Source organism: Muntiacus reevesi, chromosome 2 (genome assembly GCF_963930625.1).
Source record: "Muntiacus reevesi chromosome 2, mMunRee1.1, whole genome shotgun sequence".
NCBI lineage: Eukaryota > Metazoa > Chordata > Mammalia > Artiodactyla > Cervidae > Muntiacus > Muntiacus reevesi.
The window spans coordinates 227,773,509-227,788,497 of record NC_089250.1 but is presented as its reverse complement, the minus strand read 5'-3'; the positions used below and the strand labels follow the sequence as shown (position 1 = coordinate 227,788,497).

The 14,989-nt window shown below is 47.1% G+C and overlaps 1 protein-coding gene across 6 annotated transcripts in view; it reads left to right on the top strand.

The window, feature by feature from the left end:
• Positions 1-1,479: 1,479 nt before the first annotated feature.
• The window catches only part of ANKRD11 (ankyrin repeat domain containing 11), a 118,468-nt gene continuing 104,958 nt past the window's right edge, over positions 1,480-14,989 (top strand). For 5 of the 6 annotated variants that reach the window (XM_065925208.1, XM_065925205.1, XM_065925210.1 and 2 more), the window contains exon 1: positions 1,480-1,753. The gene's annotated coding sequence lies outside the window, so the exon portion shown is untranslated. Of the gene's footprint in view, positions 1,754-1,859; positions 1,882-14,989 lie in introns of those variants that run through there. The other variant, XM_065925206.1, reaches the window with a different exon arrangement.

The window sequence follows — 14,989 nt, the reverse complement described above, 5'->3', positions numbered from 1 at the left end:
AGAAATGGAATGCAGCCAGGATGTCATTTAAAATTCCCAAGTGGCTACAATTAAAAAGAAAAAAGAAGATTTAATTAACGTTAACACTATATTTTAATGCAATTGTCCCAAGCACTATCATTTCCACATATAGTAGGGCTGCCCCGGTGGTTCAGCAGTAAAGAATCTGCCTGTAATGCAGGAGATGTGGGTTCTATCCCTAGGTTGGGAAGATCCCTTGGAGCAGGGCATGGCATGGCAACTCATTGCAGTGTTCTTGCCTGGAGAAGCCCTTCGAAATCCGATATTTTATATTCACAGCACATGTCAACCTGGACTTTCCACATTTCCAGTGCTTGTCACATGTGGCTAGAAGCCACCTTACTAGATGTTCTCCACCACATCTTACTCTTACTTCTTCAGCCTTCTGGCAGCACCTTAAATGTCAAGTCACTGCCCAGACTAGACCTGATTTTCACTCAGTATTCCTTCATAACTCCCTATACTTCTCTTTCAAAGCACTTATCACAGCCTGTAATTAGGTACTTGTATGACTATTCAACGAACGTGTGTCTTCCCTCCATGGTGAGAAACCACATGCTGGTAGATAGAGCCGCCATTCCAGCTCGTTTTCAGTGCCTGATTTAGTGCCTGGCCGGTAACAGACAGTAAACATTTGTGAATTAATGTGTTCAAAGGTTTCATTCTTTCCTTTTCTCTGCACTTCTTTTCGCTACTGTATATTTTTATTCATAAGTTCTGCTTCTGTGGAACTTCACTTTGCTTTGGCTTTAGTATGTTCTCAGATTACTTCTGAAGGCAAACTGCCTCCTTATTCATATTTCCTAATTTTAATTCCCTATTTGGTTGAAGTCAGTGTTTTTCTCTTTGGCCCCGCCGCGCGGCTTGAAGGATCTTCGTTCCCTTTAAAAAAGCAGATCTGAGAGGCAACTCGGTCGGTGGACGGTGGTCAAGCGTCCCTGCGCCAGCAGCAGGTGCAACAGAGCAGAATGGTCTGGGTATGAGCTGACAGAGCACCAACCGCCCCCTCCCCAGCCCTGAACTCGCCGGCGCGCCTCCCTACCAGTGGGCGGCCCGCCACACCGCGCCTTCTAGCGCCTTCCGCCCAGACCCGCTCCCTATAGTTCCCTTCGCCGCTTCCGGCACTTGGAAAGGCCAATCGTCATGTCTGAGGCCAAAAGACCCGCCCCCTGTGCGAAATACGTAGCCAATCCAGCTTCTCGCTACCTCAGTGACTCTTGCGCCTGGACGCACGACCTTGTCCAATCCGACCCCGGACGTCCTTCTGGTCCCGCCCCAGCCCTTCCCAGATACTGTCAATCTCGCCGTCTCCCTTGGCCCCAGGCTCACTTCCTCTCCGACGCCGTGACGTAAGCATCCCTGTGCCCTAACTCGGCGGACCAATGGTGGTGGCGGATACGGCGGGCCAATGGGAGGTAACGTCTCATGCTGCCGGCGCCGCCGCAGCCGCCGCCGGGTCCCGGAGCCAGAGGCCGCCCGAGCCGGAGCGCGATGGAGCGAGGGCCCCAAGCGGGGAGGCGCCGCCGAGCGCGCGGCCCGACGCCCCCTCAGTGAGAGCCCGACCGCCGCGGCGCCGCCCGAGGGCGGACTCGTGTCCGCCCGCCTCGCCGGCGCTCGGAGCCCGCGCCGCCTTCCCGCTCGGGCCGCGGGCCGGTGACGGGCCGGGCTGCATGGCCTCGCCCGCGCGCCGCCGCTGAGCCGCGGGCCAGAGCCGGAGTCGGAGCCGGAGCCGGTGAGAGCCGCGGCCGCGCGGGGTTCGGGGCGGCCGTGGGGCGGCCTCGCGGCCTGCAGGCCTTGCGCGGGTCCGGGGCAGTGGTGACGGCGCTCTGGGTCTCCGGACGGACTTGTGGGGGGATTCAGGTGGGCCTGTGGGGGGCAGCCGGGCGGGTCGGCGGTGGCCTTCGGGCGGACTTGGGGGCCGGGGGCTGACGAGAGGCTCCAGGCTGGCCTGAGGGGCAGACGAGGTCTAGGGTGGGCTCGGGGTGGGCCTGGAGGGCCCAGAGGGCCGACGAGGAACTCTTGGCGGGCCTGGGGCCTTGGCGGGGGGGCTACAGGGGTCTCGGGCAGCTTGGGGGGCAGAGGATGGACTGTGGGCGGGCAGGGGCCGACGGGGGTCTTCAGGGGTTCTGAGGAGCCGACAGGGGCTCGGGGCAGGCCTGGGGGGGGGGGGGCTCGTAGGCGGCTGAGGGTGGGCTCTGAGTGAGCCTGGGAAGCCCGAGGGGCCGACGGGGCGCTTCGGCTGGGCCTGGGGACCTAGGGGTCCCGGGGCAGCGCGAGGGGCAGATGGGGGGCCGTTGGACGTTCCAGGCGGGCCTGGGGGGCCCAGGCAACCTTGAAAGGCCGTTCTGGAGCTGCGGAGGGCCCCGGGCACCTGGAGAGCGGGGCGCCGACCTCTGACCCGAGGGAGGGGCGCTTTCGCGGTGTGGGCTGTAGTTGTTATTCCCAGCGTCCCTATTATTATCGCTGTTTTGAAATGGGAGCAGGCGGCTTCGGGCTCCAAGCCGGAGGGGGCGGGAGAGCCGGGGCCCTGGAGGGAGAGGGGGCGCTGGGGCCGCGGGAGGCGCGTGGGCCCGCGGAGGGGCAGGAATGCGGGGCAGCGGCGCGGGGGTGTTTCGGGGGGAGGGTAGGCGGGACTGGGGGCGGGTGAGAGGGAAGCGGCGGCGGCGGCTGCACCAGCAGCAGCCCTTGGCCTCAAGGAACAATGTGAGACGTTGCCTGAAATGTTAATTTCCGTTCCTCATTTCATCATCCCCTGGCAGGGCGGTAGCTGTGAGAGTGTGTGTGTATATGTGTGAGTGTGTATGTAAGGTTGGCCCTGCCACATGTTTTCAGTCCCCTCTCAAAGAGGGATTGTGTTGAGTCTTGTATCTCTGGCGTTTTGCGGGGAGTCTTAATTTTTCTGGGGGCTGCTCTTTTCTTGTTGTCCTGTCAAGGTTTTCTGCTTCTGTTGTGTTTCCTATCCCAACTTCCGAAGAGTTTTGGAAGAGGCTTTGGAAGATTAAGCTGGCCTAAAGGGCTCCGTGCTCTCAGAACCGTTTTCTTTCTAGCAGTTCAGATGCAGCAGGCTTAGGTTTCATGGTTTCTATAGGCTATGAGAAGCTTTATATTCGTTTGCGAGAATTTCTTCGTAGTCAAATTTCAGACTTTATAATATGGTGAGAGGGTCTTCTGAAGTGACTTGTGCAATATCCTTCACATTCCTTCTCCACTGAGGAGTGAGAGTGTATGCAGTTGTTGAATTGCAAAACTTAAGACTATTCTGATCCTTTGGTGGTGGGGGGGCGGTGATGAAATGCTCTTAGCCAAAAGATGTAAGATGATTCTGCTTGTGGAAAAAGTGCCATTGAAACAGTTACTATTTTTGGTTCCTGCAGACCCAGTCAATGGCATAACTTGGATAGTTCTAAATCAGAGACCCTGACACTGCATTTGCTCTCTGTAGGACCTTGATTGCTCTTCCTCAGTGTTGCCATCCTGGAGGACCTGAGTTCTGTTTGTGTCTTTTGAGGATGATTGCACAAGTACTCTGGTATTACTTTGAAACTGTCGTTAGAGAAGAAAAAGGGAACACATCTTGCTCAACCTAGATTGTGACCCTTGGTCCCCCGCCCTCCATTCAGCTGTTGTCCGCCCTCTGTGGTGTCACGCTCAGGAGCAGGCTCGCCTTTGATAGGCTGGCTCTCTGGACAGAGGAAACAAAGACCAAGTTGCTGTGACATTTTCCTCTGTTCTTTGTGCGTGCCTCCTGAGTTAGTTAAAAAGCTACCCAAAGATAGTGCCAAATTTGACCCAGATTTGGAACTTGGAAAAGGTCTTTTTCTTCTTAGTTTTCTTTTTTTTTATTGTGGGAAAATGCACATAACAGGATTTACCAGAAGTTTGTTTTTAAAGGTGTCACGTAATCATGAATTCCTCCTTTGCAGTTGTACCTATGTGTTGCCACTGTTGGATGTTTTTCTCTGGGTGTGCTGCGGGCCCTGCCGTGATAATCACACCGCACAGCAGGCCTTTCATCTCTCCAAACCAGATGGGCTGCTTGGGACCAGTGGCTGTCATCTCATCTCTAATTATAGTGTTGATACAGTGACAAGTAGAACTTTCTACACATAGAATTAAAGAAACTATGCTATTTGTATTGAAGAGTATTTGTCAAGATGCTTTGTGATCCTTGAGTTTTTAAGTACATTTGACATAGTAAGGTTACATTTCACCCAGTATGAGAGAGGAGTTACTTTGCATAGGATGGCACTGAGCCCATCATCAATTAAATAACATAATTAGAGAGTGTCAGTAAATGCTGGTTCAGGGCATAATCGTCATTTGTTGCCAAAATAAGTGTTTTGATCTGTCCATTATCCTGTGTAAGTCCCTTCATGTCTCAAATGAAAGTGTAATGGATGAACTTCCTTTAATAGCAAAATACTCGCTAGTTAATAGGTGAGACTGAAGCTGCTCTGCTTGTCTGGCTGTGCACTGTGTCAGTTCACTATTGTTCAGTCAGTGCTCTTTGGGGATCGAGTTCGGCAGTTTGGTAAACTTACAGAAAAAATAAGTGAACGCAAATAACTGAAAGTTAAACTGTCTTGAAATGTTTTCATATGTGTTCTCTTAATTTGAATTTCAAATGGAATTTCTTTGGAGTTCAACTTTTTCAGTTTTATCTTAAAGCTATATGGGGGGAAAAAAAGGGTCAATCCCTGGCACCTGGAATGCAGGCAGTTAGAAAGCCTTTTTAAAAAGGCTTAGGAAAGGATCCACTTTAACACCTACTTTGTTAATTCTGGTAGAGATGTTTCTATCTGGTAGAGATGTGGTTTTGTTGTTGTTGTTTGATGGATGTTAGTCTTGATATCTTTTAAGCCAGAGTCAGGCTTAGCTGTGTACATAAATGTATGTTTTTGTTAGCATTCTTCTGTGCTTTTCTTAACTCCCATTCCTCCTTCGCCATATTTAGAATTTCCTTCAAATTCACTTTTGGGCCAAATTTTTTTTTTTCTTTTTTATATATATGACTGTGCTGCGTCTTCATTGCTACGTGGACCTTTTCTCCAGCTGCAGTTCGAAAACTTCCCATCGCATTGGCTTCTCTTGTTGTGGAGCACTGACTTTAGGGGCCCAGGCTTCAGTAGTTGCGGCCTGTGGGCTCAGGAGTTGTGGTGCAGGGGCTTAGTTGCTCCTTGGCTCTTGGGATCTCTCTGGACCAGGGATGACATGTCTCCTGCATTGGCAGGCCGATTTTTTTACCACTGAGCCACCAGGGAAGCCCAAATAGTGTGTTATTTATTTAGTGTTTTATGTATATGCTAGAACTACAAGCATTTTTATGAAAAGTGTCCCAGATGATTATTAATCAGTCTAACCCTGATTGTGTGAACCCCCCCCACCCCCCACTTCACTCAGGTCTTTTCAACTCCTGATGCTTTGGCTCCATTGGCCTTTCATTTCCTAGGTGACCCTCTGCCTGGACCAGGGTCTTGCTGAGTATCTATTATCATCTCCCTTGCAAGTCTTCCCTACTTGCCCCCACTCCAAAACCTCTAAGATAACCCTTGCTCAACCTTTGGGTGTGAGTTAAATGTGCTTCCTCATAGAGTCTTCTTATAACCCCACCTTGTAATAGCCACGTAGAACTTGATACAGTTGATCAGATGTGATTGGTTTGTATGTGCCCCATGATAGCAGGGCTGTAAGCTTATTAAAGGTAGTCATGGTCTCTTTGTCATCCGAGTTGCAGGCTAGGAATGACCATGGTCATAGAATTGGCTCAAGAAGTATTTGTTGAATTGTTTAAAGACTGTGTATGGAAGTATTAGAGTAATTTTGAAAGGACAAGCTTAGGATTATGAACATTTATTTGACTGACTAGAAATTATGCTATGTACATCTTAGCTGTTTTCCCATTTGTTATCATTACAAGTTTACCTTTACAATTTAGAGAAAGGTGGGGGGCATGGCTTTTACAGTTGGCATAAAACAAGAGACGAAGGAAAATGCCCGTAATTGAAGGAAGGTTGTCTTTGTGGAAGAAGAAGAATGTTCTCTGTGAAAGCAGTTTTGGTAGGACTGCTGTGTTGGGGCCACAGTCAGGCTGGCCAGGTGTATTTTGCTGCTGGTGCTGCTCATGTGTCATGTCAACAGTGTTTAATGTCATAGTGGAGTCTTTTGAAAGGTTTAGCATCTTTTGATTTAGTTTTTAACTTCCTGAGCAGTTGTAATAAAAAAGGCCAAAGCAATATAAATTCTCCAGAATGGAGTCAGCCCCCTTTACTTTTATCCCTTATCTCCCTGCTCAATTTTCGTATTTTAATGAAGGAAAAAAATCTCTTTGGGGAGAAATGCACAAAAATAGGGTTGTGTGTGGTTTATGTTTCTATAAAGTTTAAAAAATGAACCTGTTACGAACTTGGGAAAAGGTTGTTATTGAAAATCCTAATTGTGGACATAATTTGGGTGATAAAGACTTGAGTTCTTGGTTTAGATATAGTAGGTTTAGGTTTGTGTGGTTTTAACATTTTAGGTGAGGGTGATTGGTTGTTTTTGAAACTAAAGACATCATTCTAGAACTTGAGAAAACTATCAGTTCCAACTATGATCCTGTGAGTAAACAGTTAAGGGGGTTTTCAGTGTGAAAATAAAATAAGTCTGCCTTATTAATATAGCTCTGATATTTGAAGGGCTGAAATGACTGAAAATCCTGTTGCAGAGTACGACTTCTGGGAAGCCCACCCTGGCTAGTATTGAGGTGAGCGGTGCTGTCTGAGTTACAGAGTGCTTGCTGGCTGGGCAAGACCCGCATGTCCAGTCCTGCCCTTGGCATCTGTGCAGTGAATTATTTATTATCCTGAAAATCTGTAGGTGTTCTTTTTCCACTTGTAAAGAAACCAGTGTGTGCCTCATCATGACATAATGTTGGCCTTTTCTCAACTAAAAACATTTTTGATCACTTAGATTGAAAAAGAAGTGTTTTATTGGTCAAGGTTAAATAAAATTCATAAAATCCTTTCTTATCCAGCTGCTTGTTCAACTAAAAAAGGTGATGTTTAAGAAGAGCTGGAAAAAAAAAAAAAAGAACTGGGATTGAAATTTAATTTGTAAATGCCTAATAACTTTCTGATATCAGAGATTATTTTTCATCTAAAATAAAGCAAGTAGATTGTTCTCAGCTTGTCAGTAGTGAGTGTCCTGTCTTCTTCCCCTTTCAATGGTCGTCTTCAGACCTAGAATGTGAATGTGCTGGAATAATGAGTGTTACTAAATAATGAAGACATTGCCGGAAGGTGCTTGGTTCATAAGGTTTGGGCTAAAGTTACAGTGTTTTTGTTTTTTCTTTTTTACTTCATTCATATCCAGCAAAGTAAAACTTTCATTTAATTTAGGGTGAAAATGTAGACTTGAAGATATTATGGCATATTATATTGTGTAAACTTAACCTAAAACAGAGAGCATGAGAAATGCAGTGGAGAACCTTATTACTCTTAAGAAATTAAGCCTTGCTAGTGTGTTTCTAAGTGCGGTTTTACATCCTGTAAAACAGGAAGTAAAAATAAAAACTCAACAAAACCCCAAGACACCACTCTTGAAGGAATTAACTAAAAAAAAAAAATTACTAAAACGCCTGACTAATTAAAGGATGTACAGAACATTTTATAACAAATCTTATCCTTTTGGATGCTTACAGAGGAGAATGGCGAGCCTTAGGGATCAGAAATTCTAGCCCTCAAGGTGATTCTGTTTTCAAGAAATTTCTAGACTCTGAGAATTCTTTCTTTGCCGGAGTTGTATGATTGGCTCCTAATATATTTAACTTTAGCTTACCTACATAGATATTTCCATTACCTTGAGAAGAGTCCATCTAGAATTTGAAGTTTTTGAGTTTAGAGGTTAATATATGAAATATGCTTAAACTCAGAATGTTTTCTTATGGGGAAAATTTTCCCCTAATACTTGGGAAAGGTGATCTTTGAAGTGTCTTATCATTTAATATGAAGCTTAGAAAAGTAACATGTGCTTTCACTCATATCCTGAGTGATTTCAGCAGATATGACCTTAATGAGGTATAGGTGAACTTTGTTTTTCTTTGGTAAAGTGATTAGATCTGATTCTGCTGAATCTGGGTTCTCATCAGATGACTGATTTTTAAAGAGTATGTTTAAGCAATAACTAATCTTTTTAAAAAAGTTATTTAATGGCATAGTGCAATTTTAAAAAGTTGGGGAGAAAATCTCTTAGAATTTAATCCATAGCATCTCCTTTTCCTTGATGTTTTTCTTCTAAGCCTCCAAGTCTGTTGGCTGGAGGGAGGTGGGACCCGGAAGGGGGCTGGAGGGGTGACTCAGGAGACTGTGAAGGGTGGGGGAAACATGGTCTAAGGGTTTGGAGAAGCACTTGTGAGTTTTCCATTTCAGTGCTGTCACTGCTTATTTTCTGTGATTGTGTAACAAATGACCAGAGGCTTACAAGGGTTGGTTGCTTTTGCCAGTTCCAGGGAGACTTCATTTCCTTGCCTCTTCATCTTTTGGAGGCTCTTCACATGGCCCCTTCCTCTATCTTTAAAGCTGGCAACCTTGCATCTCTCTGACCTTGTTCCAAAGTCACATCCTCTTCTGACTCTCTTCTGCCTCCGTCTTCCATTTTTAAAGACCCCTGTGATTATGTTGGGCTCCCCAGAATCATCCATGGTAGTCAGTCCCCTGTCTGCTGATTACTAGCCTGAGATGCTTAGAGGTGCCAGGATGTGGACCTCTTTGGGGGAGTTACTCTGCTGACCACACTAGGCTTAGAGTCCTTAGATGCTGTCCTTACAGGTGAGGTTGGGTCAGGTCAGTGTGCAGTAGGCTCTGGCACTTGGCCTCGGTTCATCAGAGCTCTCTTGGTTCCTAGAAGATGCAGTACCATTGGTCAGCTAGTGTAGTTTGGCATTGACAGGGTATGGTGGAAATGCACATTCTGTATAAAGTATGGTTTTATTTTAAAATTTTATTTAAAAAATTAATTTCATTTAAAAAATTAAATGTCTTATTTTTTTGGCTGCGTCACTTGGCATGCAGTATTTTAGTTTCCTCACCAGGGATCCAACATGTGCCCCTTGCAGTGAAAGCATGGTCTTAACCACTGGACTGCTGGGAAGTCCCAAGTTTTTGTTTTAAATAAACTTTCTTTTTTGGAATAATTTCAGATATACAGAAAAGTTGCAGAAATAATAGAGAGTTCCTTTATATTCTTTACCCAGGTCCTCTGTTATTAACATCTTACATAGCAGTGTTAAGGTTGGCAAAGCTAAGAAATTAGCATTGATATGTTATGCTGTTAATTCAATCCCTGATGCATTTAGATTTCACTCACTTCCCACTAATGTCCTTTTCCTTCTCCAGGATCCCACATGGCATTTAGTTGCATGTCTCCTTAGTCTCCTCCTGTCTGTAACAGTTTTTCAGTCTTTCCTTGTTTTTCATGACCTTGGCAGTCGTGAAGAGTACAGTCTTTGTTTTTCTGTCGTCATAACCATTCACCCATTTGGCGCTGTGTAAAGCCACTGTGTATCGGCAGTTGTGTAGCTGACTTCTGGTTTTTCTGAATGTGGCCTGCTGTGGATTGGGAGGACAGTTGGGAACTGGGGTGAGTACACGTCTTAGGGAGGGACCTCTGAGACTGGACAGACAGCTTTCCCCACGTTCCACTGGTGTAGTCAGATGTTCATGGGTTGCTCGTTGTGTGCAGGACTGCGTGGTAGATGCAGGGAGAGGAAGGAGGATGTGGGGCCGGAGCTGCCCGCAGGGGCCAGGGCACTGCGAACTCTGGGAGGTGTGCTGGAGGAAGCGCTCTGGGTGTGCAGAGCAGGGGCAGCAGCAGAGTCAGAAGGCTCTGGGCAAAAACAGGCAGCGTGGGTGGTAACGTGAGGACAGCCCGGAGCCCATGAAGGAGCCGGTAGTGGCCGAAGCCAGGAAAGCAAAGCGCGGTCTGAATGTGTGTTCTGGGGATGAGGGCCTTGCTGATGGACATGGGGAGGTGGAGACCACGCGGAAAGTGGGTGGTGTCAGAGAGGCTAGAGGAACACCAGTGCCTGGTGGGCAGAAGGCTTGGCAGTGAGCACCCCGTGCCTAGATCCGGGGCTGGGAGAAGGTAGCATCTAGGGCTCGGGTGGAGGGAGAGTGACCAGGTGGCCACTGCTCACGAGAGGCCCTGCCTCATCTTCTGGCTTTTCTTGTCCCCCTGCTGTCCTTTGCTTTGGGATGAATATCAGGTTTACAAAGGTCTCAGTGGAAGAGACACTGTTAGGGAAAGTGGGAACACCATTTTCTGGGGAAAAGTATGTGATGATGACCAGGAAGAGATGGATGACGGGGTTGAGATTTTGCTGTAGGAATGATGCCTGAGTTCACATACATGGCAGAGATGCCGTTCTGGGAAAGTGACCGAGGAGTGAAGTGTGTCTGCTGGATCCTGGCCGGAGGCCGCTCAGGGGACAGGGAGGGCCTCCCATCATAAAGCGGTCCTCAGAGTGTCCAGGAATCTTGAAAGTGGGCTGTGTGGGCAGGATGGTGTTTGCTGACAAGTTGTTGATACTTGAGGGTCGACTGAGACTGATGACCATGTTTATGGAAGGTGTCCTGACTGTGGAGCTGTGACAGACCCAGGTGCCCTGTCTCTGGTGCTGGACCCCTGCGGGGAGGAGTGGGCCGCTCCCCAGAAGCCTGTGATTGGCTCGAACACCTCTATTGTCCCATACGTTCAACTGCAGGCCCAGCAGAGTAGCTCTAGGTCCGGGTAGGAGGAGCTGGAGAAGCAGCCTGCGGTGGAGATGGTGGATGCATCCAGAGGAGAAAGACCACCCTATCTTAGGCTTCTCTTGGATGCTGTCTGCTTTGTGTCTCTCATAGTTGTGTGCACATGTTATGCACGTAGGATTAGATGCTTAGCCAGTGTTTGCCCAAAAGATCAATGTTAAAAGTTAGGCTCTTGGCTGAGAAAGGCGTGGCACCTGGCAGGAGATCCTCATTTCTCTGCTTGGAGCTCATGTGCTTTGAGGCTGCGTGGGGGCCTGCTTGCGTGAGAGTAGGCGCGGTTGGTTGGCTTCACGCCACCAGAACAGAGCCTCTGTCCTGCTCTGTCACAGCACGCTGGTCATGTGCCGTGTCACAAGGACTTCGTCCTTTGGTCTGACCGTGGGCGGGGCAGCAGTGACACTCAGGGCGTCTGGCTGGGAGCCTTCAGCGGGGGATGGTCTGTGTAGGCTGTACTGTTTCTGGCAGGGCTCTGAAATGCTCACAGTCTCATCGCAGTTGCAGAAGTGGACGTTTTGGGCTGCTCAGCTGCGAGGTGCTTGGCTTTGTGTTCATTCTCACTTAAGCTCTCCGTGCTCTGCCAGGGCCCTGTGTCACCACCCCTCCATGACAGGAAAGCATTTCATCTCTGCTGACTGACAGCTGCTGCTCACTGGAGGGAGAGAACTCATCTTCCTCGTTGCTTCCGAACTAACTGCAGTGTTGATGACTGCGCATCAGCACAGAAGTGGGGCTGGGGTGGGCGGGGGCTCAGGCGGCTGGTGCCCTCTGGCCTTTTCTCACCCTCCCCGAGGCAGGCTTGGCACTATTTCTTTGTTTATCCAGGGCTGCTTTTGAGGGTTGGGCTTTCAGCGAAGAGGGTTCTGTAAAAATAACTTTAAAAGCAAAATGCAGACAGGAAAGGAATATCCTGTGATTTTAAGATGTAAATGTCCTTGGAGACTTGAGGCTACACAGACTGCTGCAGCCTTGGTGTCACTGCAGCCGCACACCCTGCTAGTGACTTGCTCTACTAACACCTGTAAGTTGGTATTCGTTAAACCTCATTTATAAAAGCTCCTAAACGGGCACAGGCTACTTGGTTTCCAAGTGTTTGCAAGTGGGGCTGAAGTCCATGTTTGGGCTCTTGGTTTTAAGCTAAGGAAGCAGTCTGTGCTCCCCTGCACAGACTCTTCTTACTGAGCTGCTTGCAGGCTGAAGTCCTCACGGCAGCAGATACCAGCTGCAGGGGTGCCAGGTGTCTGTGCTAAGGGGCCAAGCTCTGCGAGTTTGGAAATGGCAGCGTCTGTCCTCTCAGTGGAGGCTGGAAGTGGGTTGTGGACCTCTAAAGGAGGCGGAGAGATTGTAGCAAACAGATTAATGTTGACGAGTTTATTTCCTGGTAGCCTGTCTGGGTGTTTACAGGGCAGTGACCTGAGAGTTGGTTAGGACTCATGTCCTTACCGAAAGCTAAGGTACCTTCTAAACTTCTCATGTAGATGACTGTCGTTAGTGGCTACATTCCCTAAACTGTAGCTTTACTGCTGAAAATACAACTAGTCACCTGTAAGATTTAGAGCTGAGTCACATAGATGAGACTCTGCTCACGAGACTTTCCCCCTTGAATTAAATGAATTTCCAGTTTGACTTGGAAACCTAGCCTGTAGTTCAGAGAAGTAAGCCCTCATTGTTAATAGTTGATGCTGTCTAGTAGTGGAGTCTCCAAGTATTGTCCCTGCATCAGAAGGGAAAAAAAGCTGTCCTGGCCCTTGTAGGGAGGGCACACCAGATTGCTTGCCCAAAGGCTCCCTGTGCTGCGTGGGCGAGGTGGTGCTGGCTGGTTTCATCCCCAGGGGCCTATTTTGCAAATATTACAGACTGATTAAGTAATGAAAACTACTCTTTGGGGATGTAAAATGTAAAAGTCAAGTTAATTCTAGATGTTAGCAAATTTATGTTAATAATTTAGTTTAATTTAAAAAGAAAACTATTAAAAAAATAAAAAGAAAACTATTATCAAAGTGAAAAGAAAATGTATGGAATTGGGAGAAAATACTTGTAAACCATGTATTTGATAGGGAGTTAATACCCAAAATACAGAAAGAACTCATACAACTCAATAGCAAAAAAACAAATAGTGCAATTTAAAAAATGGCCAAGGGACCTGAGTAGAGATTGCCCCAAAGAAAGTATATGAATGGCCAACAGGTATATGAAAAGGTACTCAGCATCACAAATAATCAAGGGAATTGCAAATCCAAATGACAGTGAGCTATCACCTCACCCCTGTCAGAGTGGGCTTTTATCAATAAGACAGCTAACAAGTGTTGGTGGGAATGTAAACTAGTACAGCCACCATGGAAACAGTGTGATGGTTCCTCAAAAAATTAAAAATAGAACGATTGTATGATCCAACAGCTTCACACCTAAGTATTTATTCTAAGAGAATGAAAATACTGCTTTGAAAAGCTATATGGACCTCCATGTTCACTGAAGCATTATTTTCAGTAGCTAAGATAGAGAAACAACTTAAGTATCTGTTGATAGATAAATGAATAAGGGAAATGTAGTATAGATATCCAATGGAGTATTACTCAGCCATAAAAATGAGGCAGGTCTGTCATTTGCAGCAACATGGATGGACCTTGAGGGTGTTATGTAAGTGAAATTAGTCAGAGAAAGACAAATGCTGTATGAGCCGCTTATCTGTGGGACCTAAAACAAAAGAAAACAAAACCCTGAAGTTACAGAAAAGAGACAGAGGAGGGGAGAGGGGAACTAGAGGAAGGTGGTCAGAGGTACAAACCCAGTTGTGAGACAGCTGAGTTCTGGGTGTGGTGTGCCACACCCGGGAGAGGAAGGCCTGAGAGTCTTCAGGGAAAGGAGAGGGTGTTTTCCTTTTCTTTGTTTGTTTGTGTTTAATGAGAAGATGGACGTCAGCTGAACCTAGTGTAATCATTTCACAGTGTCTGTTAATCAGACCATCTTGCTGTACACCTTCAATTTATATAGTAATCTAAGTCAGTTATTTTTCAGTAAAATGAAAAAAATACCAAAATTGGCTGCAAGATCTAGTTGTGGGAGTGCAGAGGGCGAGCCTGCCTGCTGCCCACCTGGGAACTGCTCTGAGTCTGTCCTTGTTACTATATCTGTACCTGTATTTGCTTAAAAATATAACAGGGTAAACACAGTTTATAAGTTGAGGTTATACAGAAGCAAGTATTAAGTGCTGATGAATCTAGGGGAAGTTGGCTGCTTTAAATAGCCTTCAGTTTCATTAAAAGTCACTTTGAGTAGTAGGATTTTTTTTTTTTTTTTTTTTGAGTAGTAGGATATTTTTTTATTTCGGGTCATATTTGTTTTATGCAGGAACAAACCTGCCTTCTCGTGGCCCTACACCTAGGTCAATTATCTGCCGCTGAAACCCTTTAGGACTGAGTCTCCAGGGCCTGACTGTTGGGTGGGGGACACATGGGGAGCAGGGCACGTGATGTCTGTGCCAGTAGTGGGATGCTTACCTGCTTGGGATCGTTGATGTTGGTGCCCAGGTATGTCACTGTGAGATGTCTCAGTTCAGGCATGGTAAGCTTTCCAGATCACCTCGTCCTGGAGAACTTCGGAATAATCAAGGCTTCATTCTGCTGAGGGGTGGCGCTTTGAGGTTAGCGTTATAGTGAGGGTTTTTCACTACTTATTCAGAATTGGTGATGACAAAGGTAGGAAACAGCTGCTGGTTGTTGGCAGACTTTACCAGGAGTGGGGGTGTGTGAGCACCACTCTCGAGCAGCCCGCGGTGGAGCGGGCGTGAGGCAGTGCGTGCCTGTCCCCCCGCTGGGGTGCTGCTTGTTGGGGCAGGACGTCCAGGTTGCCTCCGATGGCAGCCAGGCCCTGAGGACTTGTGGGGAATGTTCACGTGTGGGCTGAAGGCATCAGGTTGGTTAAGGGTGTAGGGCCTTTATTTTTTACTGAGGTGTTTGGGATAGGATATCTTATTTTTAGACAGATTTGAGGGATTTCAAAAGAAAAACCAACTTCAACACTTTGGTTTTATTTACCTTCCAGTTTTTGTCTTATCCCTCTGTCATTTTTGCAGTCAGTGTCCATTAGGGTGTTTGTTCACACGTGCCCTCCAGTTTTGTCAGACATGACTGTAAAGGTAAGGTCCTCGAGGCTTGGGGACTGCCAGTCCAGAGGACCCTCTGTGTGCT